The 12,483-nt window shown below is 46.9% G+C and overlaps 1 pseudogene; it reads left to right on the forward strand.

Moving 5' to 3' along the window:
* The window catches only part of LOC136577853 (interleukin-18 receptor 1-like), a 106,137-nt pseudogene that overhangs the window by 72,000 nt on the left and 21,654 nt on the right, over nt 1-12,483 (forward strand).

The raw sequence follows: 12,483 nt of genomic DNA on the forward strand, positions 1-12,483 counted from the left end.
GGGGTCTGCCTATACTGCTGCTACAGAAATGTTACAGGGGTCTGCCTATACTTCTGGTACAGAAATGTTTCAGGGGTCTGCCTATACTTGTGCTACAGAAATGTTACAGGGGCTCTGCCTATACATCTGCTACGGAAATGTTACTGGGGTCTGCTTATACCTTTGCTACTGGAATGTTACAGGGGTCTCTCTATACTATGGGTGCACAAGGTCTTTCCAATGCGGTGTTTTACCTATCTGGCCCAAAAACACTGACTGACTAGGGCATGAATTGTGGGCCAAGGCCAACATGTATTTTCTCTCGCGTTACCACAGTTATCCGCGACACAGGTTTGGGCCAAATAAGAGGAGCGATACTGCAGAAATGAGACGTTCATAGCTGCACTAGCATCGGAGTCCGCTCTATGCCCGCGATTGCTGAGAGCTTGTGCAGAGGCCTATGTCCTCGGCACAGTGAAAGTCTGCCATGTTTGGGCACTCTGATTTCTTTATGGTCCATGACTTGGGTTGCCTAGGACCAACCTATGCTGTGGGTGCACACAGACTTCCCATCACGGTGTTTTACCTATCTGGCACAAATACACTGACTGACTTGGGTAGGGTGCAGAGTGCAGATGGCTTTCCCCTTGCATTGTCGATGAGGTATCCAGCACCCAAATATTATGAGTAGTGTGTGGACACATGAATTCCCCATTGCTATGTCTCTCGCGGCACCTTCGCCCGCACAAGGTGTTTGCTGGGACCAAGCCTGACCCAGGGCCCGCTCACATACTTCCCACACAGACTACAGCGGTTCCTGGTCATGGTGTCTTGGCCTTGTAATGCCACCTCCTCCTCCAGCTTGGGGTCATGGGATCAGCACTGGGCAACATGTATTTTCTGTTTTGTTACCACAGTTATCTGAGACACTGGTTTGGGCCAAACCGGAGGAGCGTTACTGCATTCATGAGACATTCACAGTTGTGCTAGCATCGGAGTCTGCTCTATGCCCGTGATTGCTAAGGGTGTGGGCAGAGGCCTATGTCCTCGGCGCAGTGAAAGTCTGCCATGTTTGGGCACTGTGCTTTCTTCATGTTTAATGTCTTTGGGTTCCTTGGACCCACCTATGCTGTGGGTGCACACAGACTTCCCATCACAGTGTTTTACCTGTCTGGCACAAAGTCACTGACTGACTTGGGTAGGGTGCAGATGGCTTTCCCCTTTGCATTGTCGATGAGGAACTAAGGATGTAAGGTTGTTTAGGCAGTTCCCCATTGTAAATACCATAAGAGCTGAGCTCTGACAAGCCCCCTCCGGAGAGAGGAAAAAGAAAGGAGGGGGCTTCTTCCGTCTAAAATTTAGAGCAATCTTGTGTGCAGCAGCTAATAAATCACACAGAAGCTGAGAAGCTGCTTGCTTTCCCAAACCCAAGTCCATTCAAGCCAGCGTTGCTTTCTATCGGACAGAAAAACAGACTCAAAGATTCAAACAAGCAGTAGAGAATCTTCATAGGAATTTTGTGAGCACTGAAGGAAACCTGAGCACAGTGTTTCATGGTGGGAAATTTAATGTTAATTGGAAGAAAGGGGTATTTTCTCATCAGTTCTCTCTCTATATATAGCTCCTCCTTTAGCTCAAATGCACCTGAGCTAAGGGGGAAGGTTTGTTTATCTGTGCATAAAGTGTTAAACTGTGTATATGCAAGGTGTATATTTGCTGGTGCCTGAAAGTAAATAGTGTGCTTGTCATTTGCTTAAATACATGGGTACATCTTATTTAGCTACCAAGCGCTTTTAATCCAGGCACTGGCGTCACGATCACCTAATTCCATTTGTCATCCAGATCCTGGTGTATACCTTCAATGGTGTGCGAGATTACAAAGAGCGTGCGGCATGCATTGCCACTGTGACATGGCTCCTCAGCCACATGTTAGAAACCACTCAGCAAGTGCAGGCCTCTTTCCGCTTGTCACACGTTGCAAAAATACCACATGTGTTCAGTGCAAAAAACAGACAGTGAGTGAAGATTCCTTACAAATATTATTTTAGATGTAAAGTTGGAGATCAAGACATAAGATGGTCATCTCACATCTGCTGCACCATGTTCTACTCTGACTCAGACACAGTGGCTCAATGGCAATGGCAAGAGGAAGGCAATGCCATTTGCTGTGCCTATGACATGAACAGAAATAGCAGTCATTACTTGGACTACTATTTCTGCAGACCAATGTTGCTCGATTTTCAAATAAGAACAAGTAAAAAAATTGTTTCTCCTGATTGTAAGCAATTATTACAAAGTGACGCAGTGGCCATCCAGAGTTGAGCACGCTGTTGACAGATACAATGTGTTACATGTATCACTAGTTGATCCAATGTCAGTGTACCTTCCACCACTTCACATTAAGCTGGGCATGATAAAAAACTGTTGTTGCTATGGATCATAATGGAAATGGTTTTCAGTATCGGGAGGACAAGTTAGGAAAAGCCAAAACTAAAAGCAGGAATTGTTTTTTGTTCTGAAATCCACAAATTAATGCATTATGACACATTCAGATCCAAATTGAACACGCTTGAACTCTCCGTTTGGGATGCATTTGCGCAAGTTGTGCAAAACCTTATTGGCAACCATCGGGCTGACAACCATGCTGAACTTGTAAGCAACATGTTAGCAGTGTATCAGCAACTCGGCTGCCAAATGTCGCTCAAAGTTCATTTCTTACATTCTCATCTGGATTTGTTGGGTGACGTGAGTGATGAACATGGGGAAAGATTCCACCAGGATATTGCCACCTTGGAAAAACAATATCAAGGCCACTTCAACCCCAACATGATGGGCGACTACAGCTGGCTTCTGCAGTGGTCAACAACAAACACTCACAAGCACAAAAGCAAGTGCCTAAAGTACTTTTGAACAATGTATGTGCATTGTGTAAAGACTCAAGTCAACTTTTTATTTACATGTTTGTTAACGTGAACAAGTTTTGTAATCTCTCACAGTTTTGAAGGACAATTTAGTTACGTATCGTGGCTGTATAATCAACATAAAATCAGTTTCTCGCATCTGTGTGAATAGCCAATGATACCGTGTATAACTTTTGAGCAATAATTATCTGTGTAAATGCAAAAAAATCATTTACTATTCGTTCACTTCTCTTTATCACTGACTTTCAGTAAGCATTAAAAACATTGCTGGATCGTGGGATTCTTGCTGAGTATAAATGCTCCCCGCTCAGCACTTTACATAGAACTGTGCCTGTCCAAATGCTCTGCATGAGCACTAATGACCTTGGTGGTGACGTTGGCGCTCGTGCAGTTGTTGAAGATTATATAAACTGATCCTAACCTTCTCTTTCCTATGCTAGAATGGCACAATAAAAAAGTTGTCCAAACTGAGCCAGTTTTGGTCAGATTAGGCAACTGTTGCATGTATATGAGGGCGTCACAACTTTATACTACAAATGACATCGGGGAGGAAAAAAATGATCAATCACAATAAATTTCAGTGCACAATCCTTTTGTTCTTCCAGGAGATAAGCTGCCAGCTGAGCAGTCTGGCTGTGGCTTTTTCCACTTTCCCTGTGTAAAAGACATTAATGCTCATGCACCATGCAGAAGGAGACCTTTGGATGTCATGTATCTGGGTAACACGTTGGGATGTGGTTTATTTATGCTAGGGTGCAACAGGGATCTGTGTAGGTGACAGCTGCCATGGAGTGGGGATGCCCTTATCAGGGTGAGTGCCCCACAGATAGGAGTTTAACAGCAGACAGACCAGGGATACCGTTTTCCTGACTTCTTGCCTCTTTATTATGAGATGCCATCTTTATATACTGTCATATGGCAACTCCATGGTATAACAGTATTTGTGTAACAGAACTCTACTGGCTGTCTTGTCATCATAACTTTGGTTGTGAGGTTCTACAGTACAAACTATAAGTTACACTGGTCTGCATATGACGTTTTTTTTTTGTGCTGACCTAACTGTACTGATCCTATACAATTTGAAGGTGCTGATTCCAAATATGATGCCAGAATTGATGCATCAGGTTAAATTTTTTTAACAAATGAGAAATATTTGTTTACACATACCTCAGTATCATGTTGCATATTAGCATGTAAGACATACCCATATGTATGACGAGATGGTACGTTAGTGTCAGAATGTGTAGCAATGAACTTACAACTATTAAAAAAATAGTATTTGGTATCTAGTCTAATCAATCAAACGTTATTGTTACAGTACTAGTAGTGTGCACAGGTACACACGGCCCGGAGCTCCCTGACCCTCACCCACGCCAATGTCCCTTCCTGGAGGTAGCCCCAAAGGTAGACAGGTCCAGGTCGCCAACACTGACCCTACGCTGCCTAGTGGCAGGACAGGAAGGAACCGCCGTACTTATGCAGATGACAACTTACTAGTACCGACAGGTTAGGCTGATAGAAGAAGACCCCAGAACACAGGCAGAGCTGGATCGAGACAAGGTAACTTTCACTGGAGCAGGACCGAAGTCAGACACACAGGGAACGGAACCAATAACTGGCAACTGCTATCAGCAGCTGCCAGACTATATTCAGGAGTCTCCCCCCATTGGGCGGAGACCAATCAGGCCAGCTGACTGGAGCTCCCAGCCAGCCACTAGAACTCACAGAGGTAGAGCATGCACGCCTCTCATAGCAGACATGCACGTGCACGGATGCGCGCTCCACACACCGCGCCCGCACACCGGTGCACGGCGCTGCCGCTTGCCAACCTGAACGTGGGCACAACACCATCCCAGAACGCTGCGGCGAACCGCGCCACTGCCACCTGTGGTCCGTGACCGGCCTCATGGTAACAGTTATTTAATCGTGTAAAGTGTAAAGTGTCACATAGCATTTACGTCTGGTTTCTTCTTTGCATAATGATGATCTCGTGTAGAAACTCAATGTAGTCCATGACTTAAATCTGCAGGCTTCTACTTTGTAGGACTTATTTATATTGTCCAGTTTCTTGCACTCTTGCCTCGCACCTTCTTTCACAAGTATACTGCCTGTTGAATTAATTGAATGTTAACTGTCTATTGAAGTAATTATATTGCAATAAGATTAATGTATAATACCTCATTTATTCATATGCTGAAATCATGAAAGATTACAATATTATTTATCAGTTCTGGCTCTGTTTATGTAATGTTGTTTGAAGGGATCAATCATGGATATCTCTTTTAGTCAATCTTCAGATTCTAGCTCATGTATTTAATATGTCAATCATATAGATATGTCATATGTGTTTAGTAGACACATAATGAACAGTAGACCTGGTTGGAATAAACAAATGTAATATTTGAATTCAGCACATAGAAATCTACAAAGATCAAATATTATCATGCAGTTAGCAAATTTGATGTAGAGTCAACAGTTTGCGTCATCTGCGCCTCACAAAATAAAATCCTCAAGCACGTCTTCCTGTAGTAAAAAATACTGTAGTAAAAAAAATTTGACTGTGATGAAGAGACATATATCTGCTGGTTTGACAGGCAGAGTATCAGTAAGAAAGCCCCTGCTAAGATCCCCACAAAGTAAAAAAAAAAAAAAGATTTGCCTGGGCCAAGCAGCACCTCTAGCAAACTACTGATGGACTGATGAATCTAAATTTGACATCTTTGATACATCATGCAGAGTTTTTGTACACCATTGAGTAGGTAAGAGGATGGTTCCTGAGTGTGTGACACCAACTGTCAAACATGGAGGAGGATGTGCGATGGTCTGGGCCTCTCTTGTTGGATCCAGAGTTGGCAACTCACACAGGGTGACTGGCACACTGGACAAAAAAGCTAACACAGCCTTTTGATATGCCGTGCAATACCCTCTGGTGTGCACCTAGTTGGTCAGAGGTTCACATTAAAACAAGACAGTGATCCAAAACATACTTCTAGGTTATGTCAGAACTATGTAAGATGACAAGAAGAAGCCAATAGCTTCAAAAATGGAATGGCCTGCGCAGTCTCCAGACAAACCCCACTGAGCTTGTTTGGGATGAACTGGACAGTAAGGTGAAATCAAAGCAACCTACAAGTACAGCACATTTGTGCGAACCTCTGAAACAATGTTGGGAAGAATTTTCTAAACAATACCTGAATTGTAGAAAGAATGCCTTGATTGTGTAAAGCTGTTGCATCAACTAGAGGTAGCTACTTTGAAGAGTCAAATATCTAGATTTAATTTGGTGAAATATAGTTAATTTATTATTTTTATTAATATTATTCATTCCCAATGCAGCAGAAGATTTGAGCCCTAAAATGTGGAAAAAGGAGGGGAAGGGAATGATAAAACATCGGATTCAGCAAGTCAGCTACTTTCAGCCTATAAGCTTAGTTTATAGGGCTAAAACTAGTTGACAGATTCCCTTTAACTTGTGTATTTGCTCTATGCTTTCATTTCAAAGTACACGTGGGACATTAAACTGTGTAATTATTAATAAAAACTGAAAAAATTGAGGTGTTCTAAAACTTTTCACTGATAGTATATGTTGTTAAGACATTTTGTAATATCTACTTAATCAGATGATTTTGCTTAGTCTTTTCTATCAATTGCCTCTGAACTTTCCTCGGGATCTGAGTTATAAATGCACATCAACAGGAGGCAATGCATTCTGTTGTTACTACATTGTAGAAAAGTGGTTTTGAAAATAAATTTAGTCTTCAAATAAATCTGACAATTCTTACAAACTTATGAAAGGCTCCCAGGGTCCAATATTACATGTAGTTTAAATATTTTAAAAGTCGATGAAAGGCTGTTAAATCACTGTAATCTCTTTATTTCTCCAACAGAAAAAAGTCAAGATATTTCTAGTACAGTTTTCACAACATCAATTATCGCATCTGTCACTTGCTCTCTCTCAGTTGTATTTCTGATTGGCTTGTGCATACTGTTCAGGATACAAATTGTTCTCTTATACCGTAGTATAACTGGAGTAGATGAAACCATTGGAGGTAAGTGTCATATCTTTCTCTTTCATCAGTTACAGTGTATGAATGAACAGCAATATTAGAGTATCCTTAGACTATTATGTCGTTCAGAATCCAATAGAAAAGAGTGATGTGAAATAATTCTGTAAGAGAATTGGAACTGAAGAGAATCTAAAGCTTAAGTTCACATTAGCTTCAAAGTTTCTGTTTATAATAGAAGTCATGACACTGTGTGGGAACCTTCATACACTAGATCCAAATTGTGATCAGTGGACCACATAGATTCTTTTACCCCATCACAAAAATAAAGATATCACTAAGGCTGCCTGTCCATGGGCGAGTTTGAATTGCATTCCCCGCGGCTGGATAACGCAGTGAAAGATTCTTCGCGGTCCTCCGCGGTTAGCCTATCTGTCAGATAGGCTGACCGGTGGAGATCTGTCTGTCGGCTCCTACTTCCAAGCGGCGGAGATCCGCCGCAGGATTCCGCAATGCCCGTGGACAGGCATCCTTAGAAACATCTCATATGTTGTATACACTGTATGTACTGTACATAAGACATATAACTACTGTTACTATTTTTTTTATCATTGGATATTAGGGGTGTAATAAGGAATTCACTTTTTAGTTTAAAAAAGATGAAAGTTTACAAAATTATAACATAAAGGAGAAACTTAAACCCTACATGGTCAATGCTAATATGATTGCCGTGTAACAACAAGCTTTATAAATATGAAATTGGTCTTAAAAACTCTACTTAAAACCTGAAAATTCAGGTTTACTGCAGTTTAACCATACTTTCTCTCTCGTGTCATTGGGGTACACAGCAAGGTCCATGGGATATAGCTACTGCCACTAGGAGGCGACACTAAATACAGAAATTGTTAGCTCCGCCCTCTGGCTATATCCCTCCTGCCGACACCAGGTTAATTAGTTTTTAGCTTAGTGTCTCATAAGAGGACGGTCACGCCCGTTAGGGCGGAAGAAAGGGCCAGGGCTAAACGGCGAGGCAGGTCTCTCCCTATCAAACCCAAATGATAGAGGAGGGCGACCAACCCGGTACTGTCCAGATTGTTACTGCCTGGCCCGCCTCAGAAGAAAAGGTGGCACATCTGGATCTGTATATCTGCATGTGACCCGCCAGCAAAAAGCCCCCTATTCTGGTGCCAAGTGTTCGCATCCCCTACCCATGAGGTAGGCGATGTCATAGGGGTAGGCTGCTGGAGCTGGATGCTGCTATTTTTATCAAAGCAGGCGCAGGAGGTGAGTATGCGCTGGTGACTTCTCCCTTTTTTTTTCCTCCCTTGTTTTCTCCCCCGTGTCTCGCAGTTGCGCGGCAGCGGCGGTCGCCATAGCTTTTTGCGCGAAGTGGTCGCTATGCACAGGCGCACCCTAAACGCCGTGAGGTCCCAGCATGGGTAGTGCTGGACAGTTGGGGGGATGCCCGGTAAGGGGTTCTCTTCCTGGGAAGATACAGGAGCTGGGGAGCCCGGGGCTAGTATCTCCCTCCGCTCCCCTCGGGGGGGGGGGGGGGGGAGTGAGGCACGGCTTACCTGGCGGTGGTATTGGGCGGCATGGTCGGGCGTCCAGGGCACAATCCCCCGGAAGTGGGAGTGGCTTGCACTCTGACGCATTCCTGTGACCACGGGGAGACGTGGCAGCTCAGCGGCGGCAGCGACAGGGCCACTTTCGGGATCCCCATTGGTGGCACACCCGGTGCTGATGGCAGGGGCTCAGCAGCAGGGACCCCAGCGCAGCCGAGCAGGCGCAGCAGTGGGCGGCGCCCCAATCGCTCTATCCGTCCGGAAGGCAGGAGGCGTGGCTCCAACAAGCGGTCACGCCCCCGGTGACATGGGTGTGTGGGGGCATGTCCTCTGGGCGGCAGGCGCGGCAGCACAGCTACTCTTCTGTGGACGCTGTGGAGGGGGCGTGGCTAAGGCAGTGATGTGCGCCGTTCCCCCCCCCCCCTCCCTCATGCTGTGAGAAGGAGAGGTGACCTCATAGAATGGCCAGCCTATCAGGAGACAGCGCGCCCGGATTTAAACCGCCCTGCTCTTCCTATCCTTGCTGTTTTTCTGGCTCTTATGCAGTGCAGACACGTCTTCAGGAATCTCTTCAGGCTCTCGGCTCTGCGGCTCCTCAGACCTCGTCAAGGACCTAGGGTAAGCTCTGCTTGGCAGCTAGCTCCCCCCTCTCGCTGCTTATTCCTCCTGCCGGCGGTTGGCAAGGTAGTGGATAGTTTGCGGTTTGCCCGGTTGAAATTCCAGCACCATGTCCGACCCCAGAGTTCTGGAGGCTGGACCACGAACAGCAAGAGTAATGCACTTTGCTTGCTCATGCTGTAATCTAAAGTTAACATGCAGACAGGCTGAGCCTTTTTGTAAGGATTATTCCCCTGCTAAACAGGTGACAATACAAGGCACTCCCCCCCCCCCCGTTCAGCCCACACTTATAGTTGAGCCGGAGTGGGCCTGCTCCTTGTCCCTTGCGGTGTCTGACCTCACCCAGGCGTCTGGTGCAATTTTAGATAAGCTGGCACGGGACACCTCCAGTTCACGTGAGAAAAATAGGGATGGCTCACAGCGCGGCCATCGACGGAAACGGGGTAGGCCCTCCCAGTCACCATCCTCCTCATCGCTTTTGCGTTCCTCAGGTATGAGGTCGCGGCGGTCGTCGGAAGAAGAGGACTGTTCAGAGGAGGAGTGGTCAGAATCTTCCTCTGACTCTGTCATAGAGGAGGATCAGGTTCCTAGATTTTCGGCAATGTTGGAGAGCTTAGTGGTAGCAGTGCGTGATACGTTTCAGCTCACTGAGCAGGAGCCACAAGCATCTCAGATGTCTTTTTCTTTTAGGCAGCCCAGACGTTCCCCGAAAACGTTTCCGGCCCATGAAGACTTTGATAAAGTTCTGTCTAAGGAATGGAAGGCGCCTGATAAACGCTTTTCCAAGTTAGGTAGTTTAGACAGGAAGTACCGCTTTTCGCAGGAGTTGGTGGAAAAGTGTTCGGCCCCACCAATAGTCGGCCCCACCTGTGTTTGCCTCTTCCTGGGTCAGTAAGGCTGTTACTGATTGGGCAAGATATGGCGCAGCAGATTGAACAAGCAGGCATGTTTCTCTGTGAAGCCTCTATGGATGCAGCCAAGCTGGTAGCTCGTGCCTCCGCAACATCTGTGGCGACTCGCCAGAGCCTGTGGTTGAGGTCATGTCATGTGGATGCTTCCTCCAAGGGATCACTGATCAGTATGCCCTTTGTAGCATCCCGCCTTTTCGGCACCAAGCTAGACGAGCTCATTCCAGAGACTACGGGGAAGAAGAGCTCGCAAAGTTTGTGGCGGTACGTAAACAAGTTTGTGGCGGTACGTCATTTCCGCATGGAATCAGTACGAGCGGTCATCGTGTCCTTCGAAACGGGAGTTCCCCTCCTCAATAGATATCCGGGATGCATATTTATATATCCATTCGTCTGGCGCACCAGTGCGTCCTCCGGTTTATGGTACAGGAGAAGCACTTTCAGTTTGCGGCATTACCATTAGGGCTGGCAACTGCTCCCAGGGTATTTACAAGGGTCCTAGCGGCAGTAATGGCAATCTTGCATTCCAGAAGGGTTGTTGCCATGCCGTATCTGGACGACATCCTGGTAAAGGCCCCGACCCGGCGAGACAACCTGGAGAGCCTGCAGATCACCTTGGACACTCTAACCAGGCTCGGTTGGCTGATCAATTACCAGAAGTCGTCACTCGTGCCAGCGCAGTGCATGGTGTACCTGGGTATGTGCTTCGACACAGTGCAGGGTCGAGTGACTCTCCCAGAGGCAAAACGCCAGCTGCTTCAGAGTCAGGTACTATCCCTTCTATCACGGTATCGATCCAGTGCGCAATGAAGGTCTTGGGTCTAATGGTTGCGTCTTTCGAGGCGATTCCATTTGCCCAATTCCACTCCCGCCCCTTGCAGTGGACGATACTGTCAAGGTGGCACAAATTGGCGAGATCCCTCGATCAGAGGATAAGGATTCCACTAGGGGTACAGCAGTCACTCCGGTGGTGGATGAACTCGCCACACATTCAGCAGGTCGTTCCTTCCCCTGCAGTGGCAGGTGCTGGCTACAGATGCCAGCATGACAGGCTGGGGATGCACGCTGGGGGATCTAGTGGCACAGAGGACCTGGTCCAGGCAGGAGACTGGTCTCCCTATAAATGTGTTGGAGTTGTGGGTGGTATTCTGGGCCTTGCAGCACTTTGCACTTCGGCTGGAGGGAACTCCGGTGCGAATCCAGTCGGACAATGTGACCGCTGTGGCATATATAAACCATCAAGGCGGGCCCCGCAGCAGGGGGGTCATGAAGGGAGTAGAAAGAATTCTGGCATGGGCCGAGGATCATCTTCCGGCGATATCAGCAGTCTTCATTCCGGGGGTCGAAAATTGGGTGGCCAACTTCCTCAGCAGGAAGAAGGTCGACCAAGGGGAGTGGGAGCTGCATCCCAAAGTTTTGGAGGACGTGTGTCAAAGATGGGGTCGGCCAGACGTCGATCTGATGGCGTCTCGCTTCAACCAGAAACTTCCAACCTATCTGGCCAGGTCAAGGGACCCCAGAGCGCTAGCAGCAGATGCACTAACAGCTCCATGGATGGGGTTTCGTTACCCCTATGCATTCCCACCAATACCTCTTATTCCCCGGTTGCTCAGGAGAATCAGGAAGGAAGGGCTACCAGTGATTCTCATAGCCCCAGACTGGCCACGAAGAACATGGTACGCGGAGATCATAGACCTCTTGGCAGATACTCCCTGGCGGCTCCCACTGCGAAAATATCTCCCCTCTCAGGGTCTCCTCTACCACCCGAATTTGTCTACACTATGTTTAATAGCGTGGCGGTTGAAACCGCGGTACTGAGAGCACGAGGTTTCTCAGACCCGGTTATCCAGACAATGATTAAGGCTAGGAAGCCGTCTTCATTAAGAGTATATCATCGGGTGTGAAAAGCGTTCTTTCATTGGTGCGAACAGAAGGGGGTACATCCAATGCGTTTCTCATTGGCCCGCCTCCTGTCTTTTCTCCAGGACGTGTTGGACATGGGGCTGAGCCTCAGCTCCCTTAAGGGACAGATATCGGCCAATTCTGTTTCAGCGACCGTTTGCTTCTATATTGGCGGTGCGCACTTTCTTACAGGGAGTCGCTCATACTGCACCTCCATTTTGGTCACCGGTGCCACCCTGGGACCTAAACCTGGTTCTGGATGACCTGCAGACCCATCTGTTTGAACCGTTAGCGGAGATACCGTGGCGGTTACTATCCTGGAAGGTCGCCTTCCTGGTGGCAGTTACCTCCCTCTGTTGGGGATTTTGAGATTGCGGCACTGTCAGCAAAACCACCCTTTACGTTTTTTCACCAGGATAAGGTGGTATTGCGGCCGGTGTGGTCTTTTCTTCCAAAGGTGGTGTTGAACTTTCACATTAATAAGGACATTGTCCACCATCTTTCTGCCCGAAGGCCGTTCATCCTAGGGGATGGGCTCTGCATACCTTAGACCTAGTCCGTGCCCTGAGGACGTATTTGGACCAGA

The sequence above is a fragment of the Eleutherodactylus coqui genome, chromosome 1 (assembly GCF_035609145.1).
Source record: "Eleutherodactylus coqui strain aEleCoq1 chromosome 1, aEleCoq1.hap1, whole genome shotgun sequence".
NCBI classification, from domain to species: domain Eukaryota; kingdom Metazoa; phylum Chordata; class Amphibia; order Anura; family Eleutherodactylidae; genus Eleutherodactylus; species Eleutherodactylus coqui.